The sequence below is a fragment of the Anolis carolinensis genome, chromosome 6, assembly GCF_035594765.1.
Source record: "Anolis carolinensis isolate JA03-04 chromosome 6, rAnoCar3.1.pri, whole genome shotgun sequence".
NCBI classification, from domain to species: domain Eukaryota; kingdom Metazoa; phylum Chordata; class Lepidosauria; order Squamata; family Dactyloidae; genus Anolis; species Anolis carolinensis.
In genome coordinates, this window is record NC_085846.1 from 90087001 (window position 1) to 90103418 (window position 16418).

The 16418-nt window shown below is 36.3% G+C and overlaps 1 long non-coding RNA gene across 2 annotated transcripts in view; it reads left to right on the top strand.

The window, feature by feature from the left end:
• LOC134300025 (uncharacterized) overlaps nt 1-16418 on the top strand; it is a 63827-nt gene that overhangs the window by 40296 nt on the left and 7113 nt on the right. Inside the window, exons 4-5 of one of the 2 annotated variants that reach the window (XR_010007286.1) lie at nt 5946-5976; nt 6345-6475. This is a non-coding gene — a long non-coding RNA (uncharacterized LOC134300025). Of the gene's footprint in view, nt 1-5834; nt 5977-6344; nt 6476-16418 lie in introns of both variants that reach the window. The other variant, XR_010007285.1, reaches the window with a different exon arrangement.

Sequence of the window (16418 nt, forward strand, 5' to 3'; positions counted from 1 at the left end):
CAGGCAAATAAAACCATTATGAGGACTACTTCCTGAGCCTGGTCTCTGTGAAAATCATGCAGTTTTCAAAGACTACTCACAATTCAAGACTTCATGGCTCTGTTCAGAAAACAGTATTTTGCACAGGAAACAGCATTTTTTGAGAATAAATATTTTCTGTATAAAAACACTATAATCTGTGCAGATTTAAAAAATAAAATCAGGTTTGAATTTTGCACAAAATTTTTTGCACCACAACTAATATATCTGTGAAGACATATTCTGTTCTAACAGATATTCTATAAAAACTTATTTCCTTCATTTCCTTTGAGACAGACATTGATAAAAGATGTCAAGAGACAATTCAGGCTGCAATTGTATGTATGTTTACCTTTAAGTTAGCCCTAGAGAATTGTGTTTGGCTTACTCTGAACAGATGCTCAGATCTTATAGACTAGATCTTACTCTATAATATTACATTATCAGGTAATGTACATCAGCATTCTGTTTTTAATTTGCTTGAGCGTTATAGAATGAAAAATGAGCACCTAATTCCACAGACTTTTCTAAAATGTCAACACGATTTAAACAAAGAAATCTCACAAAGAAATCACATTCTATTGTTCTTTTTAATTTGTTGGGAGCACTATAGAATGAAAAATGAACACCTAATTGCATAGATTATTCTCTGACTTTTTAAAATGTCAAAAAGATTGACACAAAGAAATCTCTTCCAAATATTTATTTGGAAACTTCAGTAAAGTTTTGAGAAGTCTTGGTTTTCTTATCTTTACTGGTTTTTTTTTTTTTAAAAAAACAGCAATAGCTGAGCTTTTCGGAGTGACAGATACTCTACTCTGACCTAAACAAAGTAATCAATCAGTGTCTCAAATAAATGCTTTATCTATTGGAACAATGAAGTTTTCTGCACTTCTTATGGTGGATCAGCACTGATTTTTGCTGCTGCAAAGGCGGGGGGGGGGTATTATTGAGTTCCCTTTGCCTTCCATGAGTTGTGTTTTTTTTTCCTTTTTGTTGAAGAAATTTATTTCAGATATCTTTTTTTCAAGAGGTCTCCAAAATATCTCATCATCCCTGACAAAAGTTATATGAGTAAACCAACATTTGAAATTATGAAACCCTTTCAGTAATGAGAAATAATAATCAGGAACAGTAGTTAGTAAACAAAATTAACATTGTCATTATTCCATATTATATTATATTTATTAAAACAAATTAAAATAAATTTAAAACATAGTTAAAATTCACAAAGAGTTACAAGTGATTTATAATTGTGTCTTTAAAATGCTTCAGTTGAGCTTGTTCCAAAGCTGAAAGCTTGCCCTTTACCTAATCTGTAAAATTTCTTAGAAATGAAAGATGTACTGATAATATTATTTATTTATTTATTTATTTATTTACAGTATTTATATTCTGCCCTTCTCACCCCGAAGGGGACTCAGGGCGGATCACATTACACATATAAGGCAAACATTCAATGCCTTTAACATAGAACAAAGACAAGACAAACATAGGCTCTGAGCTGGCCTCGAACTCATGACCTCTTGGTCAGAGTGATTTGTTGCAGCTGGCTGGCTGCTCACCAGCCTGCACCACAGCCCGGGCAAAATTTGTACTTTTCCCTCTCACAAGAGTTCAGAGCTAATGACAACAAAACTGCAGTTGAAATTGCAAACTTAAAATATCTAAAATAATAAATATCAAACATTTGCCAATCATTGCATGAAATGATAACCCAGTGGTTATCAACCTTTGGATCCCCAGGTGTTTTGGCCTAAAACTCTCAGAAATTACCAGCTGTTAGAACTTCTGGAAGTTGAAGGCCAAAACATCTGGGGAGCCACAGGTTGAGAACCACTGGGATAAACCCAATATCCGTATATGCAGATAGGCATGTTTAAGGAAGGAAATTCTGAAGATAAAGAATCTAAAGTGTCACTTTATGTTTTACTATAATACTTTAGATTATACTTTTATAATAATTATTTGTGACCGTGAGTGCTTTTTCTCTATTTTGGCTAGCTTTGGCCCCACCTCAAGAACAGTTGTCATGACCATTCATGCTATGGCTACATTCAGACTAGATTTTTATGACTAAGCCATGTAAAACTATCTTTGAAGATGGTTTGCCAGCTTCCAGTGGCTCAGAATTCAGCTGTCAACTTCATGGGGCCAGTCAGGCTATTACGCATAATGGATGAGCCCCCCACCTAAAGTTTTGGGGGCATTATTGTAGAACTCCATCACATGGTAGACTCCTTCATTCACTGGTTTTAAATGGGTTGATACAATATTAGCCTATGCATTTATTATCAGAGATTTTATACAATAATAGTGTGGAAGGGACTTCAATAACTCCAGTTACAGAACCAGATACCCTCAGATAGATGTAGTGGACTTCTGCAGGAACAACGATAAACAGACACAATTGTTCTTTCCAAAAATATGCAGGAAGGTTTTTTCTCTTCTTGCAGCAATGTCTACAGCATATATAAGATATACAAATTTTACAGATTCTCTCTCTCTCTCTCCACTCAAACAGCAATTTTGAAACAACTCTCTTCAATAACCACCATCCATTCCTCATCAACCCTCATCAGGGAGGCCACAATTTTTATATATCTGCTATTGCATCAGCCTCTGAACCCTGATTACAGTGAAACAGCACTTTTGCATATGGTTAGGCCTGAGGTATTAACCCTGTTATAATTTAGGAAATGCCAGATAGTTTACTAATTCTGAAATTTATGTTGTATTTTTAAGTTGCAGCTGCTTTATTACTAGTTTTAAATATGCTTTTTAGCATATCGTATGCAGGATACAAAGATGTGCAACCAGTTGTGTAACGGACAATATAACCTTCAGCTCATCCATTGCACAACCATCAATTAACTTCATACCCACAAGATAAAAATGAGAGGGAGGCTATGCTTGTGAAATAACTGGGTACAGTAGGAAAACACAGCACAACCCTTCGGATAACTATTAAGATGCCATAATAACATTCCAGTTTTTATTCTATAAATTTCTTTATGAGTAGTTTTGGCTCTCAGACTATTTGTGAAAAAAAACAAAAAAAATCATATACAAGGATTATTTTTCTTGGGTAATCTTTTTAGGAAGCACTAGCATGATTGCATATCTGTGGAAACTGAGAAACCTAAACAGAAGATGAATTGCAATCTCAATGAGTTTTCAGTGGGAATTACTTTGAAACAAATGCTCTCAGAGAGGCACAATGTCATCACCAACTTACTCCAAGTTCACTATAAAAGTTTTGGTATTTCAGCAACATCCTTACTTTAATTGACCTAGCGCACTGTAATTACTCAAAAGGAGTTGTTACAGTGCATCATCCCGCTAGAATGATTCTCGAATTACTGTTGTGTTTGGGGGATGTGCTGTGGAGATCCATCAAAAGTGTGGAGGGTCTGACAAGGTCCAATGCATTTCAGCACACCTCCAAATGCCCTTGGGACACCTTGATGAAAATTACAGATATACTGTCTAGAAAGGATAGCTAAAGACTGTAGCTTGTCTAAAACAAAATAATTTCACTGAGCTTACCCTTGGCATTCTAAGAGTTCTGGAAATATTCTTATTCCTTAATTAATTCCTTAATTAAAGGGAAAAAAACAGAATAGGGCATCAATAGACGTGAAAAATAGTTTCAGGAAAAACAATAAGAAGCAATTTGCCCACAAATAGCCGGAAAAAGAGTAATCTTTGTAGCAAAAAAAAAAAAATCTGAAAAAGGAGAAAATCTTTGCTAATCTTGAATATTTCTTTTAAACATGGAATTATTTAGCAATTAGCATACATATAAACTAGAACAACCTTGCTCTTTAACTCCATAATTTTGATCTTACATTTATGTATTAAATCTCAAAAATGGCAGGCAAAAGCAGTATTGAATTAATTTTAAATACTACATTTCCATCTGCTGCATTTGTATTACTGTAACTTGTTTTGCAGTTAGAATATACAAATTCATCCCACAATTTGTTTCTGTTTACATTTAGCCATTCAACCTAAATTATGGAAAAGTTTTGACTCATCAGTAAAACATTTTTTTGATATTAAATCTGCTTCAGGCTGAGTTCTTACGTTTGTTTGGTTGTCTAGTTGATTTTCCTTTTCTGTTAGCAGTTTCATGAGTCCCCTTAGGGAGATAGGGCAGTATATAAATAAAGTTTTATTTTTATTTATTTATATATGAGTTACACCATCTGTATCTAAACTAATTTTTACATCACCATTAGGCATTTGGATGTGATTCAGACTGGACAACAAAATCAGTTTAACTCATTATAGTCCTCAGTATATTGTACAGCAAATTTTCCTTCAAAAATCTTTCTTCAGTAAACACAGCACATCCATCTTATCTACCTATCTTTAAAAAAGTGATACCTTTTATCTTAAGTAAATACTTTTGATAACTTAATATGGTGTCAAAATGTCTTTAAATAATTGGAAGCAATTAATACATTTTTAATAAGATACAGGACTATTTTAATAATGCATTTTCTTTATTCAAATATTATCCAAAAAATGTCACAGAAACCTTGAAATGAAATGTTATTGTGCATTAGGCAGCAGTTACATTTTACAAGGCAATTTCTGGTTTAACGTTTTAAACATCACTAAAGGCTGTTATTTGAAATTATACTCAAATAAATGGAAGATTTTATGAGCTGCTTTCCAATAAAGTTTTACCAAAGGTACAGAAATAGGGTTTGAATAAATAGTTATTGCATGCAGTTAGCGCAGTGCTTATATTTAATATTTTAAATTATACAAAGTTTAATTAAAAACAAAAATATTATTTGGCCTCATATACTGGTGCCAATACTGGTGAGTGGGTAAGTGTATGTATCTATGTGTGTGTTTGTATTTGTTTATGCCATATATATATATATATATATATATATATATATATATATATATTCAATATTGAAGAATTAATTGGAACTTCCACAACAAACAAAAGGGTTAAATGCAGTATGCTTTCTACTAAATCCAGAAGGCGCCATTGCTCTATTTGAGCATCCTAGAAATTGATAACCTAAATATGAGAAAAGAGAAAATATGGAAAGGATAGTAAGAAGACCTTCTTCTACCTCTGTTATCTCTTCTAAATTATGTAGAGAACATCCAAAAATTAAAGCAGCTTTTCCTGCATATTATTCCTTCTTCCATTGGTATAGAATGAAAAAAACATGTCAGAGAGGGATGATGCTAAGTACATTTAGGCAACATACCTCTATGACAGTGGTTCTCAACCTGGGGTCCCCAGATGTTTTTGGCCTATAACTCCCAAAAATTCCAGCCAGTTTACCGGCTGTTAGGATTTCTCGGAGGTGAAGGCCAAAAACATCTGAGGACCCCAAGTTGAGTACTGCTCTATGACATCTGACTGGAGGTTCCATGTACTAGCAAATAAATATATCTAGTAACATGAAATAATACTTTGCTGTACTGAGCTTTCCTGTCTTCACCTCAAGCTGTTGGAAGCCTGTGAGAAGCAATAGCACCATTAGTCTATTTGGGGCTTTGGACTTAAGTTGGTCTTGTGGGAGATTACATTAATTTCTTCAAAAATGCGGGAAGCCGGAACTGCCTTGTTTGTTGATTTAGATTGTGCAATTCTGTCTTAACTTTCTATCTTTTTCTAGACCTCTTCTAGAAGAAAAGGCCTGATTACATCAAGAGTAGCCTGAACAGGAGGATTATCCAGACTGTGTATCTCCAACAGGACCATACAAATCTACTCAAGTAAATTCTCCACAGATTGTATGGACTGATACTTTTTCATTTCTTTTCCCTTACTTTAGCCTGATATAAAGGCGGCTGCCACTTGGCATCTGATGGAGGAAGAGTAAGGTTTGATAGAAGTAGATTTTCAGAAGACTCAGTGCAGTGACCCTGTTTTTTCTCTATTTCAGTCTCTTCTACAGGACGGAGAGGAGGAACCAGGTAAAGGTGGCATTGCTTTTTCATCTGAAGAGTCTTTGTGATGACATAACTAACAATTCAATGTCAGATTAGCAAGATATTTGCTTTATTTTGCTGAAATTAGAATGTCGAAATGCAGGCATTATGAACTGCACTATAGAGAAGATGCAGAGGTTGTTTCCCAATATTTCTTCATCTTGGATTACCAAAACTGTTAGTCATGTCACCATGGTTGCTTGTAATAGGCCCTGACAAATATTAAATTCTCTCATACTGAGATTCCTTTACTACCATGGCAGGCGTGTAGATCTCCCCTGGGGCCATTTAGTTTGTGATCAGCTTTAAAGGCTGTGTTTTCTTATTGATCTCTTGTCTCAAAATGTCAACAGGTGTAAAGCCTACCTCAAAACACCTCTGCTTTTGGAATGCTTCACACTAGTCAGGGGGAGAATTATTTATGAACAACGCACTCCAGTGAAGACTGAGAAGTGGCAGATCAAATTGCGCAAACTATTAAAAGGTGTGTGAGAGAGTGTATCCATCCCTATGGGCTTACTGTACTTCAGTAGAAAGAATATGTCGATATCACGAACATCTAATTGCTGACAATTTAAATGTCACCATAATTTTTAAGAGGGGGTACAAATATTATATTGTACACTAATATTGTAGAAGAACCGGGGGCTAGAACCAGAGTCTAATGCACACAAAAGTTACCTCATGTGACAAGTATTTTTCAGGAACATAATTTAGGAAAAGCAGAATGCATAGCTAACAAACAATCAAACAATCAAAGGACACAACTGTGCATATAGTTTTAAGAAAAGGATTAACACAATCCATTTTTTGCAACTGAATCATGACATGTTTTTTCTTCCATCAATCCAAGTTAATAGTGACGGGAGTCCAAGTTCAGCTACCTTTGGTGCTTCACCCCTGCTTTAAATAGAAAGTTTTCTTCCTCTATCAAACAAACTTTCATCTTAGGGCTTTGTTTTTGGGGTACTATGCCATTCAAATATCTTTAGATAATATCTTTAACCTACTTTATAATTATTTAGCAACGAAATATATTATCATTCCCTCTTTCTTTCTTTCTTTCTTTCTTTCTTTCTTTCTTTCTTTCTTTCTTTCTTTCTTTCTTTTACATATATTTCCATCACTGCAAATTTCCTTGGCTGTCTGTGCTTCCTGATTTTAAAACACATACACAAAAGAGGAGTTTTCTTATGACATCTCACTCAGGTTTTAATTGAATGTGGGAAACAAATGAGACTGGAGTACAGATTGGATCATGTATAGTGACTGTATAACTAAAGAAGGACACATGCAGAGTCATACAAGGATGAGAGAGTGCACCTTGCCTATTTTATAATTAGTATCTGCAAAACATTATTCATCACATTAGGATCTCAGTAAAACAATCTTGTTTGAGAAAATTTCAAAACATTTTCTTTTCTAGAAATTTGACTGAAAAATATAGAGAAGATGTTTTCGGCACAGAAGTAGCACAGAACAAAAATCTGTTAATCATCAATATCCAAATGAGAATATAATGGTATTATTTGCTCAACATAGCATGCATAATTGTATTTCTCTTAACAGAAAGATCACACATACACATACGCGTGCATGCACGCACACACACACACACTAGTCTTATGAGAAGAAAATGAAATGTGAATTCTTAGCACTTATAGCTCTGATTAATCCTAGGCTCATTTAACAATATTCTGATATGTGAAATGCATCTCATCAAGAATCCGTAAGGCTATCTAATAAATCAGACTGAGAAGGTCATACAAACACTATGATTAATAGTGTAATGACACACACATATTTTAATTAAAAAATTGAAAATATCCCCTTTCCATAATAGTTTTAAAAGTTCACTTAATTAAGCATAGTTGGTGATTAGCTAATTAATTTCATGTTAACTTTCATTATGAGCCTATATTGCAGTCAGCACTTTATTCAAAGAACTTTTAACACTGGCATTTCTTATCCGCATTTCTCCAACTGGGTGTGAATGCTTTCTTGGCTTTCTGAAGATCATTGACTTTTTAAGAGTCTTCTCTTTAAAAAAAAATCTGGAGCAATTTCAATTGTATGTTAGGAGTTTGCAAATATCATCAAAGCTATCAGTGAAGAATAATACAGTGCAAACAGTAGCAGAAATAGCCACTATTCAGCCTAATGTGTTTTTCCCTTTTCAAATTGTATTTTTGCTTACTGTTTTAAATTAGTCAGGAGAATAGCCTTTAAAAATTTAAATAAGTAAATAAATACTTTCATGATGTTTCCCTGTGTTTTCTACATTCTACAGTGCTGTAGACACTTGTCATTGTCAGCAACCTTCAGGTCATCTTTGACTTAACACACTAGTTTACTATCTAATTAGATCTCCTTTGAGTTTGCATTCTTCTTCTTTGATGCATCTCTTCATCTAATAGCATTTTAAAATTGTTGACAGAAACCCTACACATTGTAAGTAAGCCAGGCAATAAGGGAGGATTTGCCATAGATCGTGAGGTATCTGGCAGGGGGAACCAAGCACCTCACACCCTGCATCACCTACGTTGTCCCTTAGCTCATCTCATGTGAGGGATCATTGCTGCCCGGCTCCCCGTGTTCTTCTCTATGCAATATGGGAAGCCTCCCATGCTGTTGGCGCTTCCTCTTACGACAGTTCAAGCCACTTCAGGCACAGAGCCCTGCTGGAAGTAGATCTACGTCATGTGATGAGATCTGACAGGCTCTGTGCCTGAAGTGAGGTCAAACTGTCATAGGCCAGACAATGTTGCCCGTGTGATGAAGTTGGAAGTCAAAGACATAACATAATGAGAAAGAGAATCTGACAACGCTAGTTCTTTTAATGATTCTGTAGTTTGTGATATGCCTCCTCTCCCTTCTTCACTTCTGGGTGTTGCCTTGAATTAAAAACTAACAATTTAGTCTCGATTTTTAAAAAATCTCAATTTACAAAAGCAAGTTTTTAGAAAGAACAAGACTAGTGGGATTGAGAGTATTTAATGCCCTGCACACAAAGTCCATAACCTGTTTATGTTCCAAAACGGTTCAATATTTTAAAAAGGTTGCTTTATTTTATAGCAGCTAAAATACTATTCAAACGGCTTTGAGATATTTTTTATGTCTGCAGCATTTAAATTCTCCCAAAGTGAACTGCAAAATTCATAGAGCATTTAAATTGGTTTTAGCATCGGATTGTCAGGCTTGAAGGGTGAACTCGACAACTTCTTCTTGGAGATCAGACATTTGGCTGCTGGATAATAAAGACTGGAATGAGCTCAAAGATCCCAAAAGAATGACTCCTGTAAAAAGAACACAGTATTTGCCCATGTTCCAAATTTCAATGGGTTTTGTAATATTTGGATCATAAAGTCCTTAAGCCTTTGAATTTCATTGCCCATTAAGGTTTGATTTCCTTCTAAGAAAATCTATTTCTGAACCTTGGAAACATCAAATGGAGAAAGAGTATAGAAAAGGCAATAACAAATGTATGGTAGATGGCTGAGTTCCTTCCAATTAAATTCAGATATCATTTGGATTATCAGATATTATGAAATCTACATCAAAAATTCATATTCACTATAAGTATTGCCATGAGTTTTAGAAACCATTGTATAGGCCTAACATAGTCCAAGACCCAATCTGTTTCCATTTTGAATAGAACACGGACTCTACATCAGGCTTTCTCAAACATTCAAAACAGAAGGATAGTTCACAGCCCCTTAAACTGTTGGGGGGCTGGACTATAGTTTGAATAAATCCCTGCACATATCTTTTTTGTATTGCAAAAAATAAAACAAAAAAACAATAGAATATTTAAAACGAAGAACCATTTAACCAATATAAACTTAACAATATTTCAGTGGGAAGTATGGGCCTGCTTTTGGCTGATGAGATGGTCAGTTTAATTAGGATTGTTGTTGTGTGCCTTCAAGTCATTTCAGATTTAGGGTAACTTTAAGTGTACTATCCCGGTGGAGTAGTGGGTTAAAGTCTTGTAACTTGAAGGTTGAGCTGCTGATCTGCAAGCTGCCAGGTTCAAATCCCACCCAGGGAGAGCATGGATGAGCTCCCTCTATCAGCTCCAGCTCCATGCGGGGACATGAGAGAAGCCTCCCACAAGGATGGTAAAACATCAAAACATCCAGGCGTACCCTGGGCAATATCCTTGTAGATGGCCAATTCTCTCACTCCAGAAGCAACTTGCAGTTTCTCAAGTCGCTCCTGACACGAAAAAAAAAGTGGGGGCTGGGTAAATGATATTGGAGGGCCGCATTCTGCTTGTGGGCCTTAGTTTGGGGAACTCTGCTCTAGATAGTCTGTAGTCCATTTGAGGATGTATGAGTTAGAACTAAACCTACAGATTTACAGCCTAGGCCCAGTGTATTTCAGAGTCAGTCCTGTGTTTAAATCATATGATGCAATTTTTCTATCAGTATGGTATGTAGGTTTCTGAGAAGTGACTGAGGATTTACTTGAATAATTAATTGTAAAGACTGAATTGAACTATATCATATATAGAAAGATGATAAAAGCTCTGTAGTTCAATGGGTTTTTTTTTTACCAAGCACCACTGTTTGATATGTGTGTCTTTTGCCTTCAATAGCTAATACGAAATAACATAATGTTCTATGCTGATGACCAAAAACAGCCTAACATCTAGGAGAGCCATGTTTTCCCCTCCCAAGTTACTTCAAGATTGAAGTAACATTTCTAAACTTTGCTTGGGAGCAGGAAACTTGGGTCTCCTAGATGTTGTGGTGTTTTTGAAAATTACCTAGGTTTTAGTTTTCTGAGTTGGAGTGAAATGGAGGAGAGAGGGAACAAAACCAAGGGACTGCCAGAGTCAGAATTATAAATCAGAGTTATTCCATTCTTCTGTATATATCTTCATTTTTATTGACAACACAATGGAAAACATAATGATATACTTGGAAGAATACTACCTCATATAATCAAAGAATCATAAAGATGGAAGAGGCCTCAAAGGCTATCGAATTCAACCTTCTGCAATGCAGGAATAACATCTAAAGCATTTTAAAAAGACAGCAATATAAGTTCTGCTTGAAGGACTTTGAAGGAGGATTTGCCACCCTTCAAGGCAATATATTCAACTGCTGACCCCCTTCTACCATCAGGAAGTTCTTCTTAATATTTTGTAGAAACCTAAGATGGTGTTTCACAGAATCCCTGTGGCATTGTTCCAAGTGAGATGTTGGGAAAAGATACAGTATAATAGTCAATGGAGTACTGATAGGGATGCTGTTCTCATAAGCATTGGTGGAAAAACTAGACTTAATTAGAAAAGGGGGACTCCCCCCCCCCCCGCCCTTTTCTTGGTAAGAAGCTTCTACACTTTTTAAGAGTTACCTCCTCAACTTTTGTTGTTATTTCTACTGTCAAATTTGTTTCCCCTTTTTATTTTTTTTAAATGTGACTATGGGACTTCAAAGCAGCTGCGAGCCTCAGCTGCTCAATAAGAATGTTCCTCTATTTTGAGAAACAGAACTGTTTATAAAATCTTGTGAAGTAGTAAATCCATGAAAATAAAAATGAAAAATTACCGAGAATGTATGATGACATGTAGGAATGCGATACCTGTGCAATTTGCTACAGTCAGTTACAAATGCTTCATGTTACAATAGTAGCTTGTTTCATCACTTGTTTAGGTCACATATTGCTATATTTTTACAGACATAAATCTATGCCACAAGCTGATTTGAGTATATGCAAAATGATTGATAAATAGTTGTCAGCTGCATCACACTGCCAGCAATCAGGGATGTTGCTGATCTTGCACTGCTAGAACTTATGTTCATTTTTATAATATAGTTTATTTTTGGATTGTCAGCTAAATAACTAACAACCCATAGGAACTAAAAGTGATATATTTACAGATAGATCCTTGGTCAGTGGTACTGATGATATGGACTTCAGGAGAAAGTTGCAATTGTGCTTGCTTTCTGCTGCTCACATCCCAAAGATGTGTGTGTGTGTACAGCCATATACCAGAGATTGCAACCTATACATTAATATGAATTATTCTCAGTTCTATTTTTCTTATAAAGATCTAAACCATAAATAATATTTCCCATCCAAAAATGTTTAACAAATCTTCATGTAATTTGGTAACTGTATTCAAACCATGTAGGGCTTTATAGGTCAAAACCAATACTTCCATTAAATCAAAATGCTTTTGACTCATATGTGAATGAGACTCAATTGTAACGTCTTTTTCATAGTAACCCCTAAATATTAGAACACCATGCAAATCCGTAGGGTGCAAATGTTTTCAAATTTAATTAGGCTATTAGGCAACCTTAGATATTCCTTTGTTGACTTTTCATTGAGGTATGTTTTATTGAAATATGTTTATGCACTAGTTTTATATCTCTTTCAACATCAGAATATTTGTCAACATTTTTGTCACCTATTTTAAACCTTTAAGGGGTAGGGGAAGCAGTTTAAAAGTATTTTAAAGAAATAAAAACAAAATAGTACTAAGTGCTTTTGGAAACAATCATAGCTTTTTCCATTACTTCAAGAGAAAGTATAATAATGAAAATTATTTTCCAAAATAATTTGTCAAAATAAATGCTGCTCTTAAAAGTACCCGAACAAGACCCTGTTTACTGTACATTTGAAAAAATTGTGCCTTTTCTCTCATACTGTCTAAGCCATTGGATCATTTCAAGCATCTCTTTTTGCTCTAGAAGAAGTCAGTGGGACATCTTTAGTGAAACTCTGTCGAGCAGAGAAATTCAGCAGCTGCAGGAAAGCTGATTACAACTTTGGCTCAACCTAAATACCACTGTTGCCGGAAAGATATGATTTGGTTCTTGGTTCACCACACAGGCTTTGAGCACATAGCAACAATTTTCCCTTTAGGTGTCAATCATTCTCAGACCATTCTTCAACTGATATAGATTGATAAAATTCCATTGATTTGACATTTTGGTTTCACAATTAATATCCCCACCCCTGTATGTAGCTAAGGATTTTGCCTTCATCCCTTGGAATGGATACAGTGCGTGGGAGATAACAGTCAACTGCCTTGCTTGAGTAACACAGCCAAAATAGTGATAATCACAGCAGTGCCTTTAGGGGTTGACCACACATCTACAAACAGAATTCTAAGCAAGCTAGAACTTTGTCTATGTGTTCAATTGCTGGAAATACAAGATTATCGGATCACCAGGAGTGCTGAATGTCATGTATTATTCTCAGTCCTAAATTTAGCCGACATCAGTAGAAACCAGAGTATTGACTTCATTTATCCTTTAGTTTTTGTGGGGTTAGGTAGTAATGCCACAGAATTCCTGGAATCACAACTCTCCAGACCTCCTGCGGTCTAAGTGATAATTGTTTTAAGTGCTTTCTGCTTGTTCTGGGAGTTATAGTCCAAACAGGACTTTTTTTGGTTATACTAGGCATGTGCGATTCATGGAAAAAATGAAAGGAAAAACACTAAGTGGCAGGTGACAATCCAGCCTTTGTCATAATAGTTGTTGTTGTTATCATAGTAGTAGTAGTAGTAGCAGCAGCAGCAGCAGCAGCAGCAGCAGCAGCAGCAGCAGCAGCAATAAAAGTAATAGGAGCAATCCCAGGGGCCATCCAGTCCAATTCCCTTCTGCTATGCAGGAAAAGCACAAAGCACCCCCTGAGCGATGGGAGGGAAATAGGATTTTGGAAGCAAAGAAGGAGAGGTGGAAAGGGTATGGGTGGTGAGGCAAGCGAAGGAAAAAGGATCTCAGCAGCAAGGGAGGGAGGCAAAGAGGAAGGGGTCTGGGCAGTTAGGAAAAAAGGGTCTAGGCAGTGAGGGAGACGAGGGGAAAGGGGTCTGGGTGGCAAGGGAAGTGAAGGGAAAAGGATCTCAGCAAAGAGGGAGGTGATGGGAAAATTGTCTGGGTGCTGAGGAAAAAAGGGTCTGGGCAGCAAGGGAGGCAAGGGGGAAAGAGTTTGGGCAGTGACGAAAAAGCTTTGGATATCATAGGAAAACCAAGATTAATGATAAAGATTCAGTGGAAATATCTTTCCCCCATGATAACTCTTTCAGGAGTGAATTTCCCTTCCAAGGGGTAGATTTCTTTGACTTCCTGTTGTCTTGTCCCTCATTTTGACTATTAGTTGTTTGTAAGTCGAATGTTTATTACTTTGAGTCGGCCTGTAGTTCTACTGAATATGTCTAGAGGAGGGTACTAAAATTATCAAAATTTGGAGACCATGCTCTATAGGGAGCTTCTTGTGATCAGATCAGACAAGAGAAAAATTGACAATATGCTCTCCACGTCACCATCCCTTTAAGCACAGAGTCTTCTGACTCCCACTACATGACATGCTACTTCTTCCCGCGAGACTCCATGCTTAAAGAGGCGGGGAAGTGGAGCATGCCATGGCTGCAATAACACAGGAGGCTTCCCGTGTTGGCTTGGAGCAATGGGGCGAAGTCAGACGGTCACCACTTCACCCAATAGGACCGCCCTGTGGGTAAGCTGGACAATGGGGGGCATGGAATGACAGTTTCCCCATGAACCCCTGGCAATGGTTGCCGGATTTGCCATGATGTGTGGTGATTCCAGCAAACAACGTGAAGAGCTGGATATATTTAGCCTAGAGAAGAGAATGTTGAGAGGAGACATGATAGCCATGTATAAATATGTGAAAGGATATCATGAGGAGGAGGGAGCAGACTTGTTTTCTGCTGCCCTGGAGAGCAGGAATTGGAGCAATGAGTTCAAATTACAGAAAAGGAGATTCCACCTTTACATTAGAAAGAACTTCCTGGCTGTAAGAGCTATTAGTTGTTCAGCATTAGAACTCTATGTCTCATAATGTAGTAGAAGCTCTTTCCTTGGCGTCTTTTAAACAGAGGCTGGAAGGCCACCTGTCAGGAATACTTTGATTGTGCTTTTCCTACATGGCAGGGGGTTGGACTAAATGGCCCATGTGATCTCTTTCGATCCATGATTCTATGATTCTATGAATGGAAATTTTAATTCACTACTATTGCATGTGCCCTGCTCTATGACTAACACTTGATTTAGCTCTGTGGGTTTTTTTTTTTTAATTTATGACGTATTATGACTCCAGAATCACAGATAAACAGTAGAAGTAAAATTTTACTTGACAGAAGAGAAATTGCTTGGCTTTCTTCTCTCAGAACCTGTGAACTTTGCAGATGATGATTGTTCCAGTTTTAATTCAAAACTAAAAAAGTGCCGGGGGAAGGGGAGGCAGTGTGTATGTTGTGATTCTGAATACAATTGACACTCTGCCATTATTTTTATATGAACTGGCGCCAAAAGAGCCTTGTTAGAGCTAATTGTCTGACCTCTCATTTTGAGCTTTTTCCCTGTTTTTCTAACTAGACCACAGCACTAGATTTTAATTGGCTGTTACGTTGTGGGTCTATTGATGCCATAAGGCGATTTTTTTAAACGTTAGCATGCTACATGCTGCAGTGTTGTTCTCTTATTAGCCAGAATGGATAATTTTAACAAATGTTGCTTTTTATCCTAATCGAGAGAGGGAGAACTAAAAAAAAAAAAAACCCAAGGAAATTGCGTTTTAATTGCAAAATTAATTTGGGAAAGCATCTCTCCTGTCCTTACAGAGATGAAGATACACAGTCCAAAAAATAGAATGGTTCCCTGATATCTAACATGGCAATGTCTGCTTAATTACAATGTTGTTTGAAAATGGAAGGATGCAGAATGCATATCATGAATGTACCCTTCCTTTTATTGTTTTTTTTTCTTAAAAAGGTGTTTATTTCTAATTTATTAACCCTCATCTATGTTTTTAGTGTAAGTATGAACTAATATCTATTTTTTAAATTGAAATGCCTTTAAAAATCATTTTGTTTGTCAATTCTGTTTGAACAAAACCACTGCAAAATCATGGCAGTGAGCAAACTGAAATTACTTGAAAATAAATGAGGGGAACCCAGGAGATAGGATGGAGGAGCAAGCTTCTCTCATGTCCCTGCATGGGGAGCTGGAGCTGACAGAAAAAGAAAAACAGGACTGTGAAATGGGATAGAAGTTAAGACCAAAGAGCAATCAAGAAGTCAGGAATGCACTGGAGCCTAGGATATATTGTGCTTCTCAAGCAAGGCTCAGATGCAACAGGAAGCCCCAACTGGACCATTGATTTTTTCCTGAAAGGGAGAAATCAATGATCCGGTTGGTTGCATGTAGTTAGTCAACAGGATGAAGAAAATGTCCTGATAATATGCTAGTTCAGCAGTTTAGTGCATGGAAGAACTGCACAGATCCAAAAGCCCTGGCTTTTGATTTTTTTAAAGAGATTTTATTTAAGATTTTTAGATGCAATAAAAATTATACCCTCAAGGAAAAACGAAAAAAGATAACAGAAATTAATAGAGAAAAAAAGAAACTTAGATTTTGTGTGTCAGGAGTGACTTGAGAAAC